Source organism: Somniosus microcephalus, chromosome 10 (assembly GCF_052327205.1).
Source record: "Somniosus microcephalus isolate GS21.2 chromosome 10, FLI_Smic_1.0, whole genome shotgun sequence".
Classification (NCBI taxonomy): domain Eukaryota; kingdom Metazoa; phylum Chordata; class Chondrichthyes; order Squaliformes; family Somniosidae; genus Somniosus; species Somniosus microcephalus.
This window is the reverse complement of record NC_140996.1, coordinates 142637463-142656162: the sequence shown is the minus strand read 5'-3', so window position 1 is coordinate 142656162 and position 18700 is coordinate 142637463.

Sequence of the window (18700 nt, the reverse complement as noted above, 5' to 3'; positions counted from 1 at the left end):
GCCAAGAACATACTGGTCAAGGAAATTCTCCTGAACACATTTCTGAAATTCCTCCCCCTCCTTTCCATTTACCCTAGCATTATCTGAATCGATATTTGGGTAATTAAAGTCCCCCATTATCACCACTCTACAGGAGAAAAATTTGGTTGCTTTGCGCCTCCCGTTAGCACCCTCAAAGCAACTAGCGCCTGGGCGTGGCAATGTTCCCGCCGCTCGCGAAATTGACGTCATTTTGCGGCAGCGCTAAACACTACCGCCACGATTTCCTGCACCCGCAGATTGTGACGTCAGACGAGCATGTAACACCCCGGTCTGGATATTGAGTGGCGCCCCCTGCCTTTTTCGCAATCTTCTTCATCCCTCCATCTGCACCTGACATTATGGCCAGAGGGTGCGCGAAGCCCCAATGGCCATCTGTCAGCCAGCACCCATGGCCCTTTCTGGAAACACACACACATATTCAGCTCAATGCATAATGTAAGGGCTTTTCTACCATGGGGGGCATGTGATGTCAGCTCAATGCATAATGTAAGGGCTATTCCACCATGGGGGGGCATGTGATGTCAGCTCAATGCATAATGTAAGGGCTATTCTACCATGGGGGCATGTGATGTCAGCTCAGGCCAGCATGTTTCATCACTTCCCGTCCTTTCTCCTGCAGGCCAAGCTGGCCAGGAACCGGAGGGAGCAGCTTCGTACCGGAGGAGGCCCTCCTCAGCTGCAGACACTGACGGACCTGGAGGAACGAGTCCACCAGATTGTTGGAGGCCGGATGAGTGGTCCTGTCACCACTGGAGCTGCTGACCCCATTGTGCACAGCGATGGCAAGGTCATCATCTTTTTGAACTCTCTCCTTCCACTTGTTCCCCCCACCAGCATGCTTTTTCACTCTGGACCCATGTCAGAGCATTGCAGCACTCATGCATCCCTTGCTGCCACCCTGTCCTTTCGCTAATGCCACTCTTCAACCTCCCTGCTTTCAGATGCTGCATCACCAGCTCGGGAGCCGGGCCAGCAAGCTGCCACTGCCACTGACTCCAGAGGCGAAGAGTAAGAGGAAGCCGGACCATCCGTTCCACCTCAGGCGAGCCAGCCCATCTGCAGACTGGGGATAGTACTTCCCTGGAGTGGATCGGGGGGGATGGCTCTGAGGAGGAACCACCTCCAGGACCCAGCGGGCTGCAGCAACGCAAGGGGGGTAGGGAAGCTCGGGGGCCGTCTCCCCGGAGGGCGAGTCAGGCCGCGAGTACTGCTGCACAGAGTGCAGAAGAGGTGCATTCCCCCGCAGAATTGAGTGCCCAGGCTTGGCTCAGGCACACTTGGCTCATGGCTGCCGTGGCAAGGATGCCTGAATCCATCGAGACACTGGCAAGGAGTGTCCAAGACTTCGGGGCAGCACAGGCAAGGAGTGCGCAGGACTTCGGGGCAGCACAGGCAAGGAGTGCGCAGGACTTTGGGGCAGCACAGGCAAGGACTGTCCAGGACTTCGGGGCAGCACTGGAAAAGACTGTCCAGGGCATTGGGTGATCACTGGAAAGGACTGTCCAGGGCTTCACCGAAGCACTGGAAAGGACTGTCCCGGCCTTCACTGAAGCACTGGAAAGGACTGTCCAGGGCTTTACCGAAGCACTGGCACCTGCCACGCAAGTGCTGAGTGCTGCCACGCAGTCACTCGCTGGTCTCATGCAGACGCATATTGAGGCCACGCGACCAATGACTGCTGCCTCCCTCGCTGGATCAGGCAGGATTACCCGGGGCCCTTGCAGCACCACAGCAGGGCATCAATCTGTGGACCAGCCAATTGGTGCGCATGCTGCGGTGCTGCCCCATCAGAGTGCCAGTGTGTCGGCCGACCAGGGAGCTGCTGTCCGCTCTCAGGATGTCAGCATTCCTGATGCCACCGCTGGCACGTCTCCACTGCAGCTGCCACCACCTGCAGGACAGACTGCTTCCACCCATGCACAGTTGGAGCAGTCAGCATCCAGGCCCTCCAAGGCCAGAGGTCGTCCAGGACGTCCCTCAGGGGCATCTGCGCTTTCGGACAGCCAGCAGGCCTCCCCCAGCCTTGATGCAGCCACTGGGGTCCCATTACGGAGGAGCTGCAGGGAGGGAAGGGGTCGACCTTGCAAGAGAAGTAGATCACCATCAAGGGGGAAAGAGTAGAAGGTGCTGCTGAGACGTCTTATTTGTAGAAATCAAGGCCGTGGATGCTGGTCTGAATGTTAGTAATGTTTTGGATAGTCTCCCGGGTGTGCGAGTACTTATGGGTTAGTGTGTTAGTTTTGCTTTCTGTTGCCATTGCTTTGTCATGTTGGAAGGAAGCACATTTTGCAAAATAAACAACTTCTTTTATTTACATTGGCCATGTCTGCTATTTACATTCATACTGCCCTTCATAGGCTTTGGGTTATCCGAACGGTTCCATTCCTGCTTTTCGAATGGCACCAAGCATTCCGTGAGAGGGGCCTAGAAGCGGCTTGTTATCAGACTCTGACAGACGGCCCTTCCAGTTTGTACCTCCCTCCCATCTTGGTACTCCTCCTCCTCCTCCTCCTCCTCCTCCGCTGGTGCTTCAATGTCTGGTGGTATTGGCTGGGTGCGTAGGATGGCGAGGTTATGCAGCATGCAACAGATGAACACGAAGTGGGAGACTCGCACTGGTGAGTACCGCAAGGTGCCTCCGGAATGGTCCAGACAGCGGAACCGCTGCTTCAGCACACCGATTGTGTGCTCCACAATGTTCCTCGTCGCCTGATGGCTCGCATTGTAGCGCTCTTCAGCAGGGGTGCTGGGCGAACGGAGCGGGGTCATCAGCCATGGGCACAGAGGATAGCCCTTGTCACTGAGAAGCCAGCCTCCTGGGTGAGCCGGGGCCTCGAATAGGTCTGCAACTGAAGTCTGGCGCAGGATGAAAGCGTCGTGGCTGCTGCCTGGGAACTGCGCATTGACTGCGAGGATCAGCTGTCGGTGGTCATAGACCAGCTGAACATTCAAGGAATGGAACCCCTTGCGGTTGCGGAACTACTCCGGATTCAAAACCGGCGCCCGCAAAGCCACGTGCGTGCAGTCAATGGCGCCCTGCACCATGGGGAAGTCCGCTATTGCTGCGAAGCCCTCTGCACGCTCCCGCTGCTTCTCCAGTGTCATAGGGAAGGAGATGTACTGCCGCCTCCTTTTAAATAGGGCATCTGTTACTTGACGGATGCAGCAATGCACCGCAAACTGCGATATGTTGGCGATGTCCCCAGTTGCGGCCTGAAAGGAGCCGCTCGCATAGAAATTCAGGGCAACAGTCATCTTGGCAGCCACCGACAGAGAGGTCCTGCATCTTATCTGAGGCTGCAGATCTGGCTGAAGCAGGTGGCACAGCTCAGTCACCACCTCCTTTCTGAAGCGCAGCCTTCTAAGACACTGCTCCTCTGACATGTTCAACTAAGAGAACTGCTGTCGGAAAACCCTGGCAGCGTAAGGTCTGGTGTGGCGACGTCTGTTGGCCCTCCTCCGTCTGGCCATTCCTGCCCCTCTCTCCCTGCGTCTCTGTGCCCTTTCCAGATGGCTCAGCAGCAGGACGTTCCCCTCCAATGCAGCCCCCATAATAATAGCGCACAAGAAATTGTTAACATTGTAAATGCTCACCAGCAGCAAGGTGATGGTCAGAAGGCTGAAGTTCCTCTGGCCAGCGCTGGCTCACTGGTGCAATGGCTCGCAGAGTGCAGCTCAGCAACTCTGTGAAAGTCTCGAAGAAGTTGTGCTCCCAAAATGGCTGCCGCTTTTATACCAGTGCAGTCCCCATTCAAGAGCGCCCCCCCAGCCCGAGAGCGACTGGGGAACGTTCCAGGTAAGCAGTCCTTATTAGCGCCAGGCGGAACGGAGGGGGGCGCCACTGAATTTCCGGTCCGGGGCGCCAAAAAGACGTTGCACACTGAAATGACGTCATGATCTGCCTGCGCCCGCGAGCGGGTGCTAAGATTTAGCGCCGGTGCTAAAAGCCCACTCAATATGGCAAGAGGCGCAGGGTTCGCTGCGCCCGGGCGCTAGTTGGTTAGCGCCCCACTTCTCGGCCTCTTTAGGCGCTAATCGCTGGCGCTACCAACCGAATTTCTCCCCCCACTAACCTAAAAACATGAATATGTTTTCCACACATTGTCTAACTATGAATTATGCAATTGCTAACATCAAAACTAGTATCAAAACAAGCCTTTGATTTCAGTACAGAGATTCCACGGATGTGCTGATCTTGTTCTCTAGCCTCAGACCGGCCCATGTTTTAATCAGCAAACAATTAAAAAAAAAAAATCAGCTATAAGTCATGCCACCAGTGGCATTCTTCTAAAATCTAAGGGGCAGCGGCATGAAAACTGGCAAGAATCCAGCAAAATTGTGATTGCCATCATTTTCAGTGGGGGTCGGAGCTATGAAAATGAACTGCCAACTGTTTTCAGTGAGGGGTGGCTGCAAAAGAGACACGGATGGAGCACCATAAGTTATGGCATAAAGTCACTTACTCCATAAGTTCCTCTTTATTTTGCGCCATTCACTGGTCCCAATGATGCAGATACAAGTCCCTAGGAAAAGCTGGGCTAATATGTTCTGAGGCTCATCATTTCAACCTTAACCAAAGGTAATTTTCACTGAGCAGCCAGTCATTAAAAGGAAGACATTTTTTTGCTTTAAGGGTCATGATAACTGATTGTTTTGGTAAATACATTCTGTTAATTATTCAAATGAGTCATTAAATATTGAGACATATTTATTATCTAAAAATGGCACAACCTTGGATATAGCAAGTGACATTAATATATCTAGCCCTGACATATCTGCCAAAGTAACTGGGAAGCGCATCACAGAATTGGTGATTGTTTTTAATGCCAAGGCTGGTGATTTATATAGCTGTAGACATCAGATACTGGGGCAATTCATGTTTAAGCTTGAGACCATTTGGTCTTGGCACCAAGGAGTGAGACCAAGGGAAGTTTATTCCATCACATTAGAAATCTAGTATAAAAAGCGTATGTTGGAGTTAGTGAAAAATTAACAAATGGACGAAAGATGGATATTTCTGAAATAGTAAAGTTTGCTAGACATAATTGACATGTGATATAGAATCATACAACACAGAAGGAAGCCATTCAGCCCATCGAGTCTGCGCACTATAAATGACCTGGATGTGTCGTCGGTCTCTTGAATAGTAATATGCATGATTTGCACTGAACACAAGCCAGTTTATTCAAAATGCATTGTTCAAACAACAGGTGCCAAATAGCCAATTAATAATCACAAGCCAAAAAGTGTACGGCACTGTGTTTTTGTTATTGTAAAGGTGGTGGGAAATAGGGCCTAACAGAGAGGACCTAAATTCATGAAATTAAATCAATTTAAATCAATACGAGAGATCTGAGGCAGCTTTGCTAAACAACTTTAAAGTCTTGTAGGTTTGCTAAAAAACAATTGTACATGGCATGGCAGTGTACTAACAATGACCACTTCACTCGTTACTATACAAAGTAGATATACATGATCAAATATTTGTTGCTGAAAATAAAGAAAGACTTGTATTTATAAAGCACCTTTCACAATCTCAGGACATCTCAAAGCGCTTTACAGCCAATGAAGCACTTTTGAAGTGTAGTCACTGTTGTAATGTAGGAAACGCAGCAGTCAATTTGTGCACAGCAAGCTCCCACAAACAGCAATGTGATAATGACCAGATAATCTGTTTCTGTTATGTTGATTGAGGGATAAATTTGGCCAGGACACCGGGGAGACCTCCCCTGCTCTTCTTCAAAATAGTGCCATGGGATCTTTTATGTCCACCTGAGAGAGCAGACAGGGTCTTGGTTTAACGTCTCATCCGAAAGACAGCGGGCTGGATTTTCATGGAGGAGGCAGGTAGGAGGCGGGACTATAACTTTTGGAGTTGTAGTCCTGCCTCCATCAAGTTTTAGCCAACCCACATGATTTAGACTTGATTGACCTTGTTGAGCCCGCCCAGCGGGCTAGGCAGGCCAATTAAGGGCCACCCAGCAACAGGTGACGTCACAGATTGAAATTTCATCTGTCAAGACCTTTGACAGATGAAATATCAGCGTTTCACAGCTGTTTGAAGCCGTCAAACACTGACAATCTGTACTCCAGGTTAATTCCTTCCTCTCAGGATGATTTAGAGATCTCCCTGGAACAGAAAGCAGAGGCTGCAGATTTTGACAGATCGCAGCCATTCTGCTTTCTGTGCTGGTGAGATGAGGGACTCCCGAGACCTGAAGGAAGGAAGGCTGTAAAGGTAAGTAAAGGTTAGTACAACTTCTTTAAACACTTTACACAGGCCAAACACACTTACCTCTGCACTCATGCACCCATCACTCACCTGAACACCGGACATCTCGACCCCTCCAAGCCCTTCATCCCGACAGCCCACCTCGCTAACTTGGCATGGTTTGGAGCCGTCGGGAATCCCACATTCCAACAATGAAAATAGGGATTAGGCTAAAAACTGCCTGTTAACAGGCAGTTAATTGGCACTAATCCCCTTCCCGCCTTGGGGAGGTGGGTTCCAGTGCGGGGCAGGTACCCGCCTCCTTTGAAACTGGCACAGAGGCGGGTTGGGGGTGGGATGGGGTCAGGTCCCCCGATTTCGGGATTTTAAACCCCCACATGCCTCCAATCCCGACTCCACGGCCCAATGAAAATCCAGCCCAGCATCTCCAACAGCGCAGCACTCCCTCAATACTGCACTGGAGCATCAGCCTATATTTTTGTGCTCAAGTCTCTGGAGTGGAGCTTGAACCCACAACCTTCTGACTTAGAGCTGAGAGTGCTACACGCTGAGCCATGGCTGACACAAATAAGGCTGCTATTATACTTGTAATTTGTGCTTATGTGAAAGCAGCATTATAATTTGGGATTATAAATTTGGAGTTAGGTTTCAATCTGACTTCTGAGTGCACTGATAGCAGAAGTGTGAGATCATCTCCAGTAACTAGTCTGACACAATTTTATTTTGTACTGGGTATAAATATAACTGCAGCCTGCTGCAAAGCCATGTTTTGAAAGTCCCCAGTAGGACACTGAATATGTAGTATGGAATCTTTCAATGTTATGAAAAGGGTTTTAATCACTTGACAGATGGCTTTGGAGTGGAGCTCTACACATCTGTCCAAACATGCATGCAGCGCTTCTTTCTCACTAAGCTGAATATGATTCCCAGTAAGATATAACCAGCTATACTGCTCTAGGATCAGCGAGCTGGGCATTACACTACACAAATATTAGTCTGGGACTAGGATTTGTAGCATAACACAGCCCAATAGACATTTCTGAAAGAGCGGCAATGCAAAGGGTTAAAATGAAACATCATTACTATTCAATTGTGATGTTTTTGGTTGGCCAGGTGTCTCCATGCTAAAAAAATCTCCAAACCAAGGTTTGAGAAATTCATACAAGTAGAGTTTCTATTTGGAGTGCATACTCACTTGCTATAAGGACACACCCCTGTAATGATCAGTAACCTGTCATTCTGGAATGGTACACTAGGTGGTGCTGTATGTATATAAGAGTGGGCTACCCATGATGCACTAGGCTACCCACAAGGCAGCAGTCAAGATGGCGGCCTCTACAGATACTGTACCTAGTCCACATGTGCTCAATAAAGTTAGCTGTTCTTAACAAAAACGACTAGTTATTAATGAACATAACATGGTACCAGGATTGGTAAGATCTGCTAAATATTGTGCAATGTGACATGGAGAATTTGAAGCCACCAGAGCGTTTGAAACTCACAGGAAATGTCGACTACAATTGGCAGACTTTTAAACAACAATTCGAACTCTACATTGCTGCCATCGGGTACGGTACGAAGCCAGACGCAAGGAAAATAGCGTTGCTGCTCATGGTTGCAGGCCCACAGGTGATAGAGGTATTTAATACATTTGTATTTAATCCAGAGGAGAACAGAGAAAATTTAGACGATGTGCTAAAGAAATTTGATACACATTGTTCTCCCAAAAAGAATGAGAACAATGAAAGATACGTGTTCTGTTCAAGGACACAGCAGCAAAATGAGACTTTTGATAGCTTTGTGACTGATCTGAAACTGAAAGCACAGACATGTAATTTCTGAGCTGAAAGCATCCATGATTCGTGACCAAATTGTGTTTGGTATTCATGATAAAAAGGTTAGGGAATGTCTGTTGAGAGAAACCGAACTAACATTGGAAAATGCTGTGAAAATATGCCAAGCCAGCGAGCTAGCTCGAAAGCATGCGAAGACTTTCAGTGAAATCAATAATGATGCGATAGTAGTCAGTGCTGCTGTCGGTGCTGTGTCCTACAAAGGAAAGAATCGTGGGCAGAACAGAAATGAAAAGCAATCGGAAGATGAAATTTTTAATTGTAAACGCTGTGGTTACAAACACCAGTTAAAACAATGCCCAGCATTTGGAAAAATGTGCACAAAATGTCATGGAAAGAATCACTTTGCCAAACAATGCTTTTCAAAAGTAAAAACAAAGAAAGGGCAACAAGTCTGAGTTAATGTGATTGAGGACACTGATTTAAGTGAGACATTTTTAGTAGGAATGGTGTCATGTGACAATATAGAAAAGGATACAGAAAATGTGCAGCCCTCAGGAATAAACAATGCTGAACATAACGTCAATGCAGGAAAAGAGGACAAATGGATGATCCCACTGCAGGTAAATGGAGCATTAGTTACATTGAAACTAGACACTGGGGCAAAATCAAACTTAATCAGTATGAGTGACATTAAAAACATGAAAGAAAAGCCCAAAATACAGAAAAAGTCAGTACTACTGAAGAGCTATAATGGACAGAAAATAGATAGCTTAGGTGTATGCAGACTTAAAGTGACAGTCAAAGACAAAGTGCATCATCTCATGTTTTCTGTTGTGGCTGAAGGACTTGATTCACTACTGGGTGACAAAGCTTGTGAGAACTTAGAACTGGTCAAGAGAGTCTACCGTATAAACTGTGCCATAAGCAGACCAGATGACTCGGTGGATTCTGTAGTGAATAATTTCCAGGATGTGTTCAAAGGTTTTGGAGTTCTACCATTCACTTACAAGATCCAGCTAAAGGAGGATGCTCAGCCAGTGGTACATGCTCCACGAAGAGTTCCAGCACCCCTGCGTGACCGGCTCAAGAATGAACTGGACAGAATGACCACACTAGGAGTCATTAGGAAAGTCGAAGAGCCAACAGACTGGGTTAACTCCATGGTATGTGTAAAGAAAAATAACAATGACCTAAGAATATGCATGGATCCAAAGGACTTAAATGCAAACATAAAACGTGAACACTACCAGATTCCCAAGCGAGAAGAAATCACCAGTGAAATGTCAGGTGCCAGATACTTTACAAAGCTCGATGCCTCACAAGGATTTTGGCAACTAAAACTGGATGAAGAGAGCACCAAATACTGTACCTTCAACACACCATTTGGCAGGTATTGTTTCCTCAGAATGCCTTTCGGGATAATATCTGCATCTGAAATCTTTCATAGAGTGATGGAACGCATAATTGAAGGTCTGGAAGGAGTTCGGGTCTATGTTGATGACATCATCATCTGGGGCTCCACACTGAAAGAACACAATGAGAGACTGACTAAAGTGCTACAGAGCATACGCCGGAATGGACTGAAGCTCAACAAAGCCAAGTGTCAGTTTGGCATCCAGGAAGTCACTTTCCTTGGAGATAATCTATCTGGTAAAGGAATAGAGCCAGATATGGAAAAAGTAAATGCCATACTCAAAATGCCCCGACCCACTGACAAAAAAGGAGTGCTACGCATCATGGGGATGATAAACTTCATTGGAAAGTTCATTCCTAACTTGTCAGCCAAGACAGCCTGTCTGTGAGACCTGCTACGTAAAACAAATGAGTTCGCATGGACAGAGAGACATGAACAAGAGCGGATGAATCTCAAAACAGTGCTGACAACCACACCTGTACTCACCTTCTTTGACCCAACAAAAAGAATCAAAGTGTCAACGGATGCATCAAAAGATGGCCTAGGTGCGGTCTTGCTACAAGCAGAGGGTGAAGATTGGAAGCCTGTTGCCTATGCCTCCAGGTCTATGACTGATACTGAGTGTCGATACACCCAGATTGAAAAGGAATGTCTAGGCTTGGTAGTTGGACTAGAAAAGTTTCATGGCTACATATATGGACTTCCCACCTTCACAGTTGAGACAGACCACAGCCCTCTGGTTGCCGTCATAAAAAAAAACCTGAATGAGATGTCTCCAAGGATTCAACGCCTCATGATGAAGCTGCAAAGATATGACTTTGAACTGATCTACACACCAGGCAAATACATAGTGTTAGCAGATGCACTATCCCGAGCACCCACAATGAGTCATGTGAGCTCTACTGAAGAAGACGTGGATGTTCATGTGAGTATGGTCACTGCTGCGCTGCCCGTGTCAGACACAAAATCAAAGCAAATAGCAGAAGAAACAGTAAAAGATATAGTATTACAAACAGTAATAGAGAACATTCATCATGGTTGGCCAAAAGGTTCCTGTCCAAAATATTTTCACATAAGGTCAGAATTGAGTGTCGCAAGTAGACTATTACTAAAACAGAACAGAATAGTCATTCCACAGGCTCTACGTCAAGACATGCTCAAAAGGATTCATGAGGGACACCTCGGAATTGAAAAATGCAAAAGGAGAGCAAGAGACACTGTTTATTGGCCTGGCCTAAGTAAGGACATTGAGAACATGATAGGCAAATGTGAGACATGTCAGAAACACCAAAACAAACAAGCAAAGGAACCAATGATAGTAGCTGACATACCAACAGCACCATGGCAAAAGGTTGGTATGGACCTTTTTCATTTAAATGGTAAAGACTATCTAATAGTGATTGACTACTATTCTAACTATCCTGAGATGGCGCTGCTCTCAAGCACCACAGCAAGCAGTGTCATAATGCATGTGAAATCCATCTTCGCCAGACATGGAATTCCCAGGATTGCCATTAGCGACAATGGTCCGTGCTTCAACTGTAAGGAGTGGCAACAGTTTGCAGCACATTATGACTTTCAACACATCACATCCAGTCCTTTGTATGCTCAGTCAAATGGTAAGGCAGAGAAAGGTGTTCAAGTTCTCAAGCAGCTACTGAAGAAAGCGACAGAAAGCAAGTCTGACCCTTATCTCGCCCTGCTGAGCTACCGAGCCTCACCTTTAGACTCTGGTTCTTCACCTGCTGAACTCCTAATGGGTCGCAAGTTGCGTACCACGCTACCCTGCTGTGCAAAAGAAAAGCAAAGTAAGGAACTGAGACAGAGGCCTAGAAATTCAGTATAGCCAGTTTTGGGGCGCTAACGTTAGCACCCGCCCGACTTTAGCGCCCGCCCCAAAGTTGCGCCCCCTTTGCCGAAATTCAGTTGCTTCGCCCTAAGAGGTTGCTGGAGTGCTAAAAGAGGCGTTGCACGCCTATCTTTAGGCGCTAAGCCGGCGGTGCAGAGGGATAGCGCCGAGGCGGGGCGCAGCGCGGGTGCGGTCATTTTTGATTGACAGCAGACCCCGTGGCGCCGGCCAGCTCTTAAAGGGGGAAGGGACGATTTGGTCTGCTGCCACGCCCTGCACACTGCAGCTTTCAAACTAGGCCTCAACACTGCTGCTGAGGCCAAGGAGCCATGGCAACGCATGATAAGGCCCGTGAGCGTGCCCTGCGCTTCTCAGAGCGTGATCTGGATATCATGCTGACAGCATTGGAGAAGAGGCGCAGGATCTTGTTCCCAGACAATGGCAGGAATCCCACCCACCGCGTCTACACCAAAGCCTGGAGGGAGATCGCCACCAGGGTGTCGTCCTACGGCGATGCCCCCAGGGACAAGGTGCAATGTCGGAAGAAATACAATGACCTGACCAGGGTTGTCAGGGTGAGTACCCTTTCCACTCTCCTCCTCATTCTTGCATGTACACCTGACATGATGGGCAAAGGGACCTGAAAGGCCTAATGGGCAGCCCTCAGCCAGCAGCTTTGGGACAGTCATGAGCATCAATTGCACATTCTGCACTTTACACACTGGCCAAGCTATTCTACCATGAGAGGCAGTGCACACTAGATCAGGGCTACACTCTGGCCAAGCTATTCCACCATGGGAGGCAGTGCACACTACGTCACGGCTACACACCGTACTTAGAGCCCGTCCTTTCTCTTGCAGGCTAAACTTGCGAATAATCGCAAGCGCCGCGACATCACCGGGGGAGGCTGCGCCAAGTTCCAGAAGCTCACTCCCCTGGAGGAGTGCGTGAGTGGCCTCATGGGAGGCCGCGTGATTGTGCCCAGAGCGTGCGGAGAAGCCGACCCTCCGCTGCCCGGCAATGGTAAGGACCTCGCCTTTTGGCCCTCTCTCGTCACACTTGCGCATCCGAGCTACCTCCTTTGCCACTGTGCCACCAATGCGCTGAATGCCACCAGTCATGACTCCCTCGCTGATGCCCTCTCCTCACTCTGAAGCTACTCTTGTGCCTTCCTGCTTTCAGCTGGTGACGAAGAGCTCCCTGAAGCTGGCCAGTAACAGCCCCTCCGAACAGGAGGAGGAGGAGGAGGAGGAGGAGGAGGAGGAGGAGGAGGAGGAGGAGGAGGAGGAGGAGCAACCCGGACCATCAGGGGAGGACTCAGGTCCCGCAGCAGAGGGCGAAGTGTTGGACACGTCTTCCCTGGACGAGAGCCTGGAGCAACTTTTGGAGGGGAGTGCAGCTGCTGGGACCAGTGGCGTCCAGCCACCCAGGAGGGCTGCGGGTGGGCCGCGGCCTTCCCCCCCCAGAGGGGGGAAGGATCGGAGGGGAGTGCAGTTGCTGCGGCCATTCGGCGCCAGCATCGTGCCAAGGGTCGCCTAGCTCGGACCCCTGCTCCCCAGCGGGAGAGTCCCGCCTCCAGTCCGGCCACCTTCACCTCGGAGGAGGTGCGCCAGCTGGACCAAATGGCCGAGGATTTGGACCGCCGCCACACAGAGCTCATGCAGGTGGTGGGACGGATGCCTGAGGCCATCGAGTCGCTGGCGACCAGTGTGCGGGAGTTTGGGGCATCAAATGCCGAGAGTGGCCGGATGATGATGGAGGTAGTGGAACGGATGCCTCCGGCGATGGAGTCGCTGGCTGATGCTGTCAAGTCAGTGGCGGATGTGATGCGGGCGCAGACCAGGGCAACAGGGGCACTCACTGCTGCCACACACGCTGCCTCAGCCAGGCATCGCCAGGACACCCGCCGCGCTGCAGCAGCACAGCGATCCGCCCTTCGGCTGATTGGTGCAGATCGTGCAGTGCGTGCCCAGGTGAGTGCCAGCGTGCGACATCACCAGCCAGCACCTCCAATACGCCAGCTTGCCCACATTGCGCCATCCGTCGCTGCCACTCCCCCAGTGGAGCGTCAACGGCAAGCAGCTGGAGCTGATGGTGGCCATGCACATGTGCGCCAATCAACAGCCGGCCCCTCGAGGCCCAAAGCCCGTGTAGGCCGCCCCCCAAGGCCATCTGGCGGAAGGATATCTGACCCTCAGGCGCCTTCCCCCAGCCTCGCAGCAGCCACTGGGCAGAGCTTGCGGAGGAGCAGCAGGCCGGGCAGGGGCGCCAAAAGGCTGGACAAGGTCTCGCCCTCGCGGGCCACTAAGTAGAGGGTGTGGCCAGCTTTCATTTTATATGGCGGTGGACATCTTTATTTTGCCCATGGTTGTTTTGTTTATGGGTATGTTTTTTGCGTAAAGGCCGAGGTTGAGGCCTGGTTTGTTCAAATGTGGAGTTACTCCTCCCCAAGTTGTGGGAGTGAGTCGTTTGTTGCACTTTTTGTGGGGGCCGTTGATTGTTTTTGGGATTCATGTGGGAAGGGGTTTCATTTTTGTCAAATATAAATTTATCTTTATTCAGACAGTGTCCATGGTTGTTCTTGTTAGTCTTTGTTGCCTTCGCCGGCTGAGGGCTTGCGGAGCGGCTGCATTCATCTTGCTTCATGGCCACAAGGCATTCCCTGACAGGGGGCTTAGAAGTTACGTTCAATAAGCTGGCGACGGACGGCCCTTGGACCTTGTCGCTCCCTCCTGGGAACGTACTCCTCCTCCTCCTCCTCCTGCTCCTCCTGCTCCTCCTCCTGAGGTGGTGGTCCAACATCAGGTGGCAGTGCCTGAATCCTGCGGAGAGCCAGGTTGTGTAGCATGCAGCAACTACGACAAATTGGGAGACCCGTTGCGGCGAATACTGCAGAGATCCGCCGGAACGATCAAGGCAGCGGAACCGCTGCTTGAGGACCCCAATAGTTTGCTCGATGATGTTTCTGCTCCTTTGATGGCTCTCGTTGTATGCCTCTTCAGCAGCGGTCCTGGGCGCGCGGAGCGGGGTCATGAGCCAGGTACACAAAGGATAGCCTTTGTCCCCGAGTAGCCATCCTCTTGGGGGAGGCTGTGCCTCGAACATGTCATGCACAGTACTCTGCCGCAGGATAAAGGCATCGTGGCAGCTGCCTGGAAAGCAGGCATTGATAGCCAGGATGCGCTGCTTGTGGTCACACACCAACTGCACATTGAGAGAATGGTAGCCCTTCCGGTTGCGATACTGCTCGCCATGCTCCAGAGGTGCCCGCAAAGCCACATGCGTACAGTCAATGGCGCCCTGCACCAAGGGGAAGGCCTCAAATCTAGCAAATCCCACTGCACGCTGATGCTGGCTCTCCAGGGCCATGGGGAAGGAGATGAATTGGCGTCTCCTTCTGAAAAGGGCATCGGTCACCTGGCGGATGCAGCGATGCACGCCGAACTGGGATATGTTCGCTATGTCCCCAACAGCGGATTGGAAGGAGCCGGTGGCATAGAAGTTCAATGCCACCATCACCTTCACTTCCACCGACAGAGACGTCCTGCACCTGAGCTTTGGATGCAGATCTCTGCGAAGCAGGTGGCAGATCTCTGCAACCACCTCCTTTCGGAATCTCAGCCTTCTTACACATCGCGCGCCACTCATGGTGAGGTAGGAGCGCTGCTGGCGGTATACCCTGACTGGGTAAGGCCTATGTTGCCGACGCCTGTTGCCCCCTCTGCCTCTAGCCAGGGCTGCCCCTCTGACCCCGCGTCTGCGAGCCCTACGCACATGGCACTGAAACTCCGCGTTGGCACCCCATGCAGCCATCAAATGCTGGCAAACAGTCAAATTTCCAACAGGGCACTTGCAGCGCTTTGACCGGAGTCCAAAAATACCTGAGCTATTGCTGCACGAAACCAGTTAGCTCTCCTCCTTGTTGTGTGTCCAGAAATCCGTTGCACAAGAGTGTTTGCTGCAAAATGGCTGCCCTTTATACTGCAGGGTACGTGCCCTTTAATTTGCGCTCCCTGGGGCCCGCGTCAGCTGTGTTGCGTTCCATTTTACAAACGCTCTGGCCGCCAGCCGCACAATGGGGCGGTCCGACTGAAGTTTGGAATTGGGGCGCGCAAAGGGCGTTGCACGAGGATGTGACGTCATTTTCTGCGCGCGCAGCCGGGCGGGCGCTAAACTTTACGCCGGCGCTAAGGGTCCACTTAATTTGGGGCGAGGCGCAAACTGCGCTGCGCCCGGGCGCTACACGCATAGCGCCCGAAATTCACTTCTCTTAAGGCGCTAACTGCTGGTGCAACCAACTGAATTTCTAGGCCAGAGACTTCAACTGTTAAAGCTGAAACAGAAATCATACTATGACAAGTCATCCAAAACTCTGAAACCATTGACAAGGGATGATGTTGTCAGGATTGAGGACCCCGATGCATGGAACAGGAAAGCTACAGTTCTTAAGGAAGTAGGACCAAGGTCATACATACACTGTTAGAACTGAGGAAGGACAGATTCTCAGGAGGAACCGCCGTTCCCTCCTAAAAACACAAGAGACTATCAAAGAGCAAATCGATGACAATGCCGCAACTGAATCTTGTCACTCACCACCAGAACAATCTAACACAAATATACATACAGGCTCTCATGAAAACACATCAGACTTACCTGTGCTGAGAAGATCCACACGTGAAGTAAAAAAGCCTGATAGACTTAATCTTTGAGTACAAAGAAAACTACATTGAAAATGTATTGACTGTTGAAGATGTTTATGTTGTCATAGATTGATATTGATTGATACTGATTTGGTTTAACCTCAAAGAAAGGGGGATGTAATGATCAGTAACCTGTCATTCTGGAATGGTACACTAGGTGGTGCTGTATGTATATAAGAGTGGGCTACCCATGATGCACTAGGCTACCCACAAGGCAGCAGTCAAGATGGCGGCCTCTACAGATACTGTACCTAGTCCACATGTGCTCAATAAAGTGTCTAGCAAAAGCTAGCTGTTCTTAATAAAAACGACTAGTTATTAATGAACATAACAACCCCAATTACCCAAGTCCAGAGACCTTAACCACAGATTGGCAGGAGTCAAGGCTTAAGGATCTCCCATTTGTACATAGAAGTTTTTTGGAGTTTATCTAACCAAAACCAAACAGCTTACCATCACAGAGCACTAGTAAGCTCCCCATGTTTGTGCAGGAAGACAACAGGTCCATTTGAATCTGGTGCCACCATCTTTTCACAGCACGCACCAGTCACTCTATTTCACTCAAGTACCAGCTCCAGAGGCATCCACTCCAGAGGAGTTAGGCAGTGAGCCACCGGGAAGTGCACTGGGAGATGTCAACATGAGCACCAGGAGGAAACTGATCTGTTGTTCTGAGGGGCAGGATCTATCACCTCTTGGATGAAGTGCCCGAGGGTCTAGAACATGGGACTTGTTTTTAAAAGAACAAAACTGGCAGAGTAGCAAGCATCAGTCCGGACAGCATGCTGCAGATGGAGGAATGCACCAGAAGCACGTGCAGCACAGTGAACGATTGTTTAACAACACTGCAGGCTACTAGGGAGCATGAGGTAGCTCTAGAGACGTATGTAGCAGAAGCCCCCAGCCCCATAACAGAGGTCGGATGGGTCTGCATTTCTGCCATGGATGCTTGGTGACTAGTTATAGAAAACTAAAAGGCAGGGTTTCACTGAGCTCATTGATACCATTCCTGTTCCTGTGAATCAGTGAACATGCTGAGCAGATGTCTAGGATGAGAAATGTACATGGCTATATGTATGTGAACATGTTATTGATAATAAAGGCATTGTGGCAATTCCAGGGACGTGATCATTCGCATGCATTAAACCGCTCTGCTAGTCACAAATGACTGCATATTAGGAGAATTGAATCATTTCCTGTTAATGTAGTTGGTGGAGCAAGGAAGTATGCAAGGCCAAGAGGGTGCAATTTATGTCACCTTGGAACTTTAGGAATCCTACCACACTAAGACTGAACTGTCGGGTCATGCTGCTGACAATTCTCCATGGGAAAGGAGGAAAAATTACTTAATGTGGCAAACAAAGCATTCATGACTTGCTTAATGCATCTGCATACATCTGATTGGCAGCATGGAATGACCCCACAGCATAAACGATGAGCATAGTTGTGATTTTAACATTCTCTGCCAGTACATTTATCTCTCAACATTCTGAGCTTCACAATCTCCTCTGACCTCAAATTGAACTCCCACACCTCCTACATTTCTTCAGCTGCCTCCAAGAAGCTCAGTTTCCTCTTTTTGCCAAACAGTTCTTTTCTCCGCTTCTTAACTCTCTTTAAAGCCCAAGCTCATGGCAGACTTAAAAATGCTCCTATAACTGAAGAGGCTGTTCTCACAGTACTCACACTCCTGGACAGGACAGAAGGAAAAAATCTGTCATCTGATAGGGGATGTCTCTCTCACCTCTTGCCTCCAATACTTCTTCCTCACTTCCCTCTATTGAGACTGCTATTGTCAAGTCTCCTCTCTTATTTTATCTAAACTGCAAATTCACCATCCTACATTCTCACGGTTGCACTCCAATTGTGTTGAAATCAAGACTCACCATACAGTTTGCCACAATCCAGGAGAGGTGGTAAGTACTGAACACCATAAGGAACTGCAGATGGTGAAACAAAAGGCCAAAATAAATCAACCAATAAGGCAGAAGATGACAAACTTAAAGACTTCGGCCGCGATGTCGCCGACCGAGGTAGGTCCGGGGCTGCCGGGGTCAGTGTTGCAGTCCCAGCCTGCTGCCTACTTCAGAACCCGCACTCTCCAAGTGATTTTTTGTTGATTGGGCTTGTTAAGCCAGCCCTGCGAGGTTCCCGGTCAATTAATAGGAAGCGGGTCTGATGACCTCGTTTGATGACGCGTCATCAGCTGGTTTCCTTAAAGGGGCCATGTCCAAATTGATCTTGATATTTGTGCCGTCAGTATTCTACAGCATTGTGGTGCTGCAAACACTGACGAGCACTGCACATAGGTGCACGGCTGCACCCAGGCTCTCCCATGACTCCCTCCATATGCTTATAGAGGGAGTCACAGCACGCAGGGAGGTTCTCTTCCCTTCCAACGGGCTGAAGAGACCTCCCCAGGAGATAAATGAAGCCTGGTTGCACATTGCACAGGAGGGCACAAGCAGGGATGTCGTCAGGAGGACCAAGCTGCTGTGGCGCAAGCCTTTCAATGATCTCAGTCGATCACGAAATGTTACAGCCAAGCCACACTCAACCTCATCCTGCTGTGCCACTCATCACATCCACATCGCTCTGCCTTCCCTACCCTACTCTTGCACATCTTTACTCACATCAACTTAACTTGCAGCTCCACCCATCCCTCTC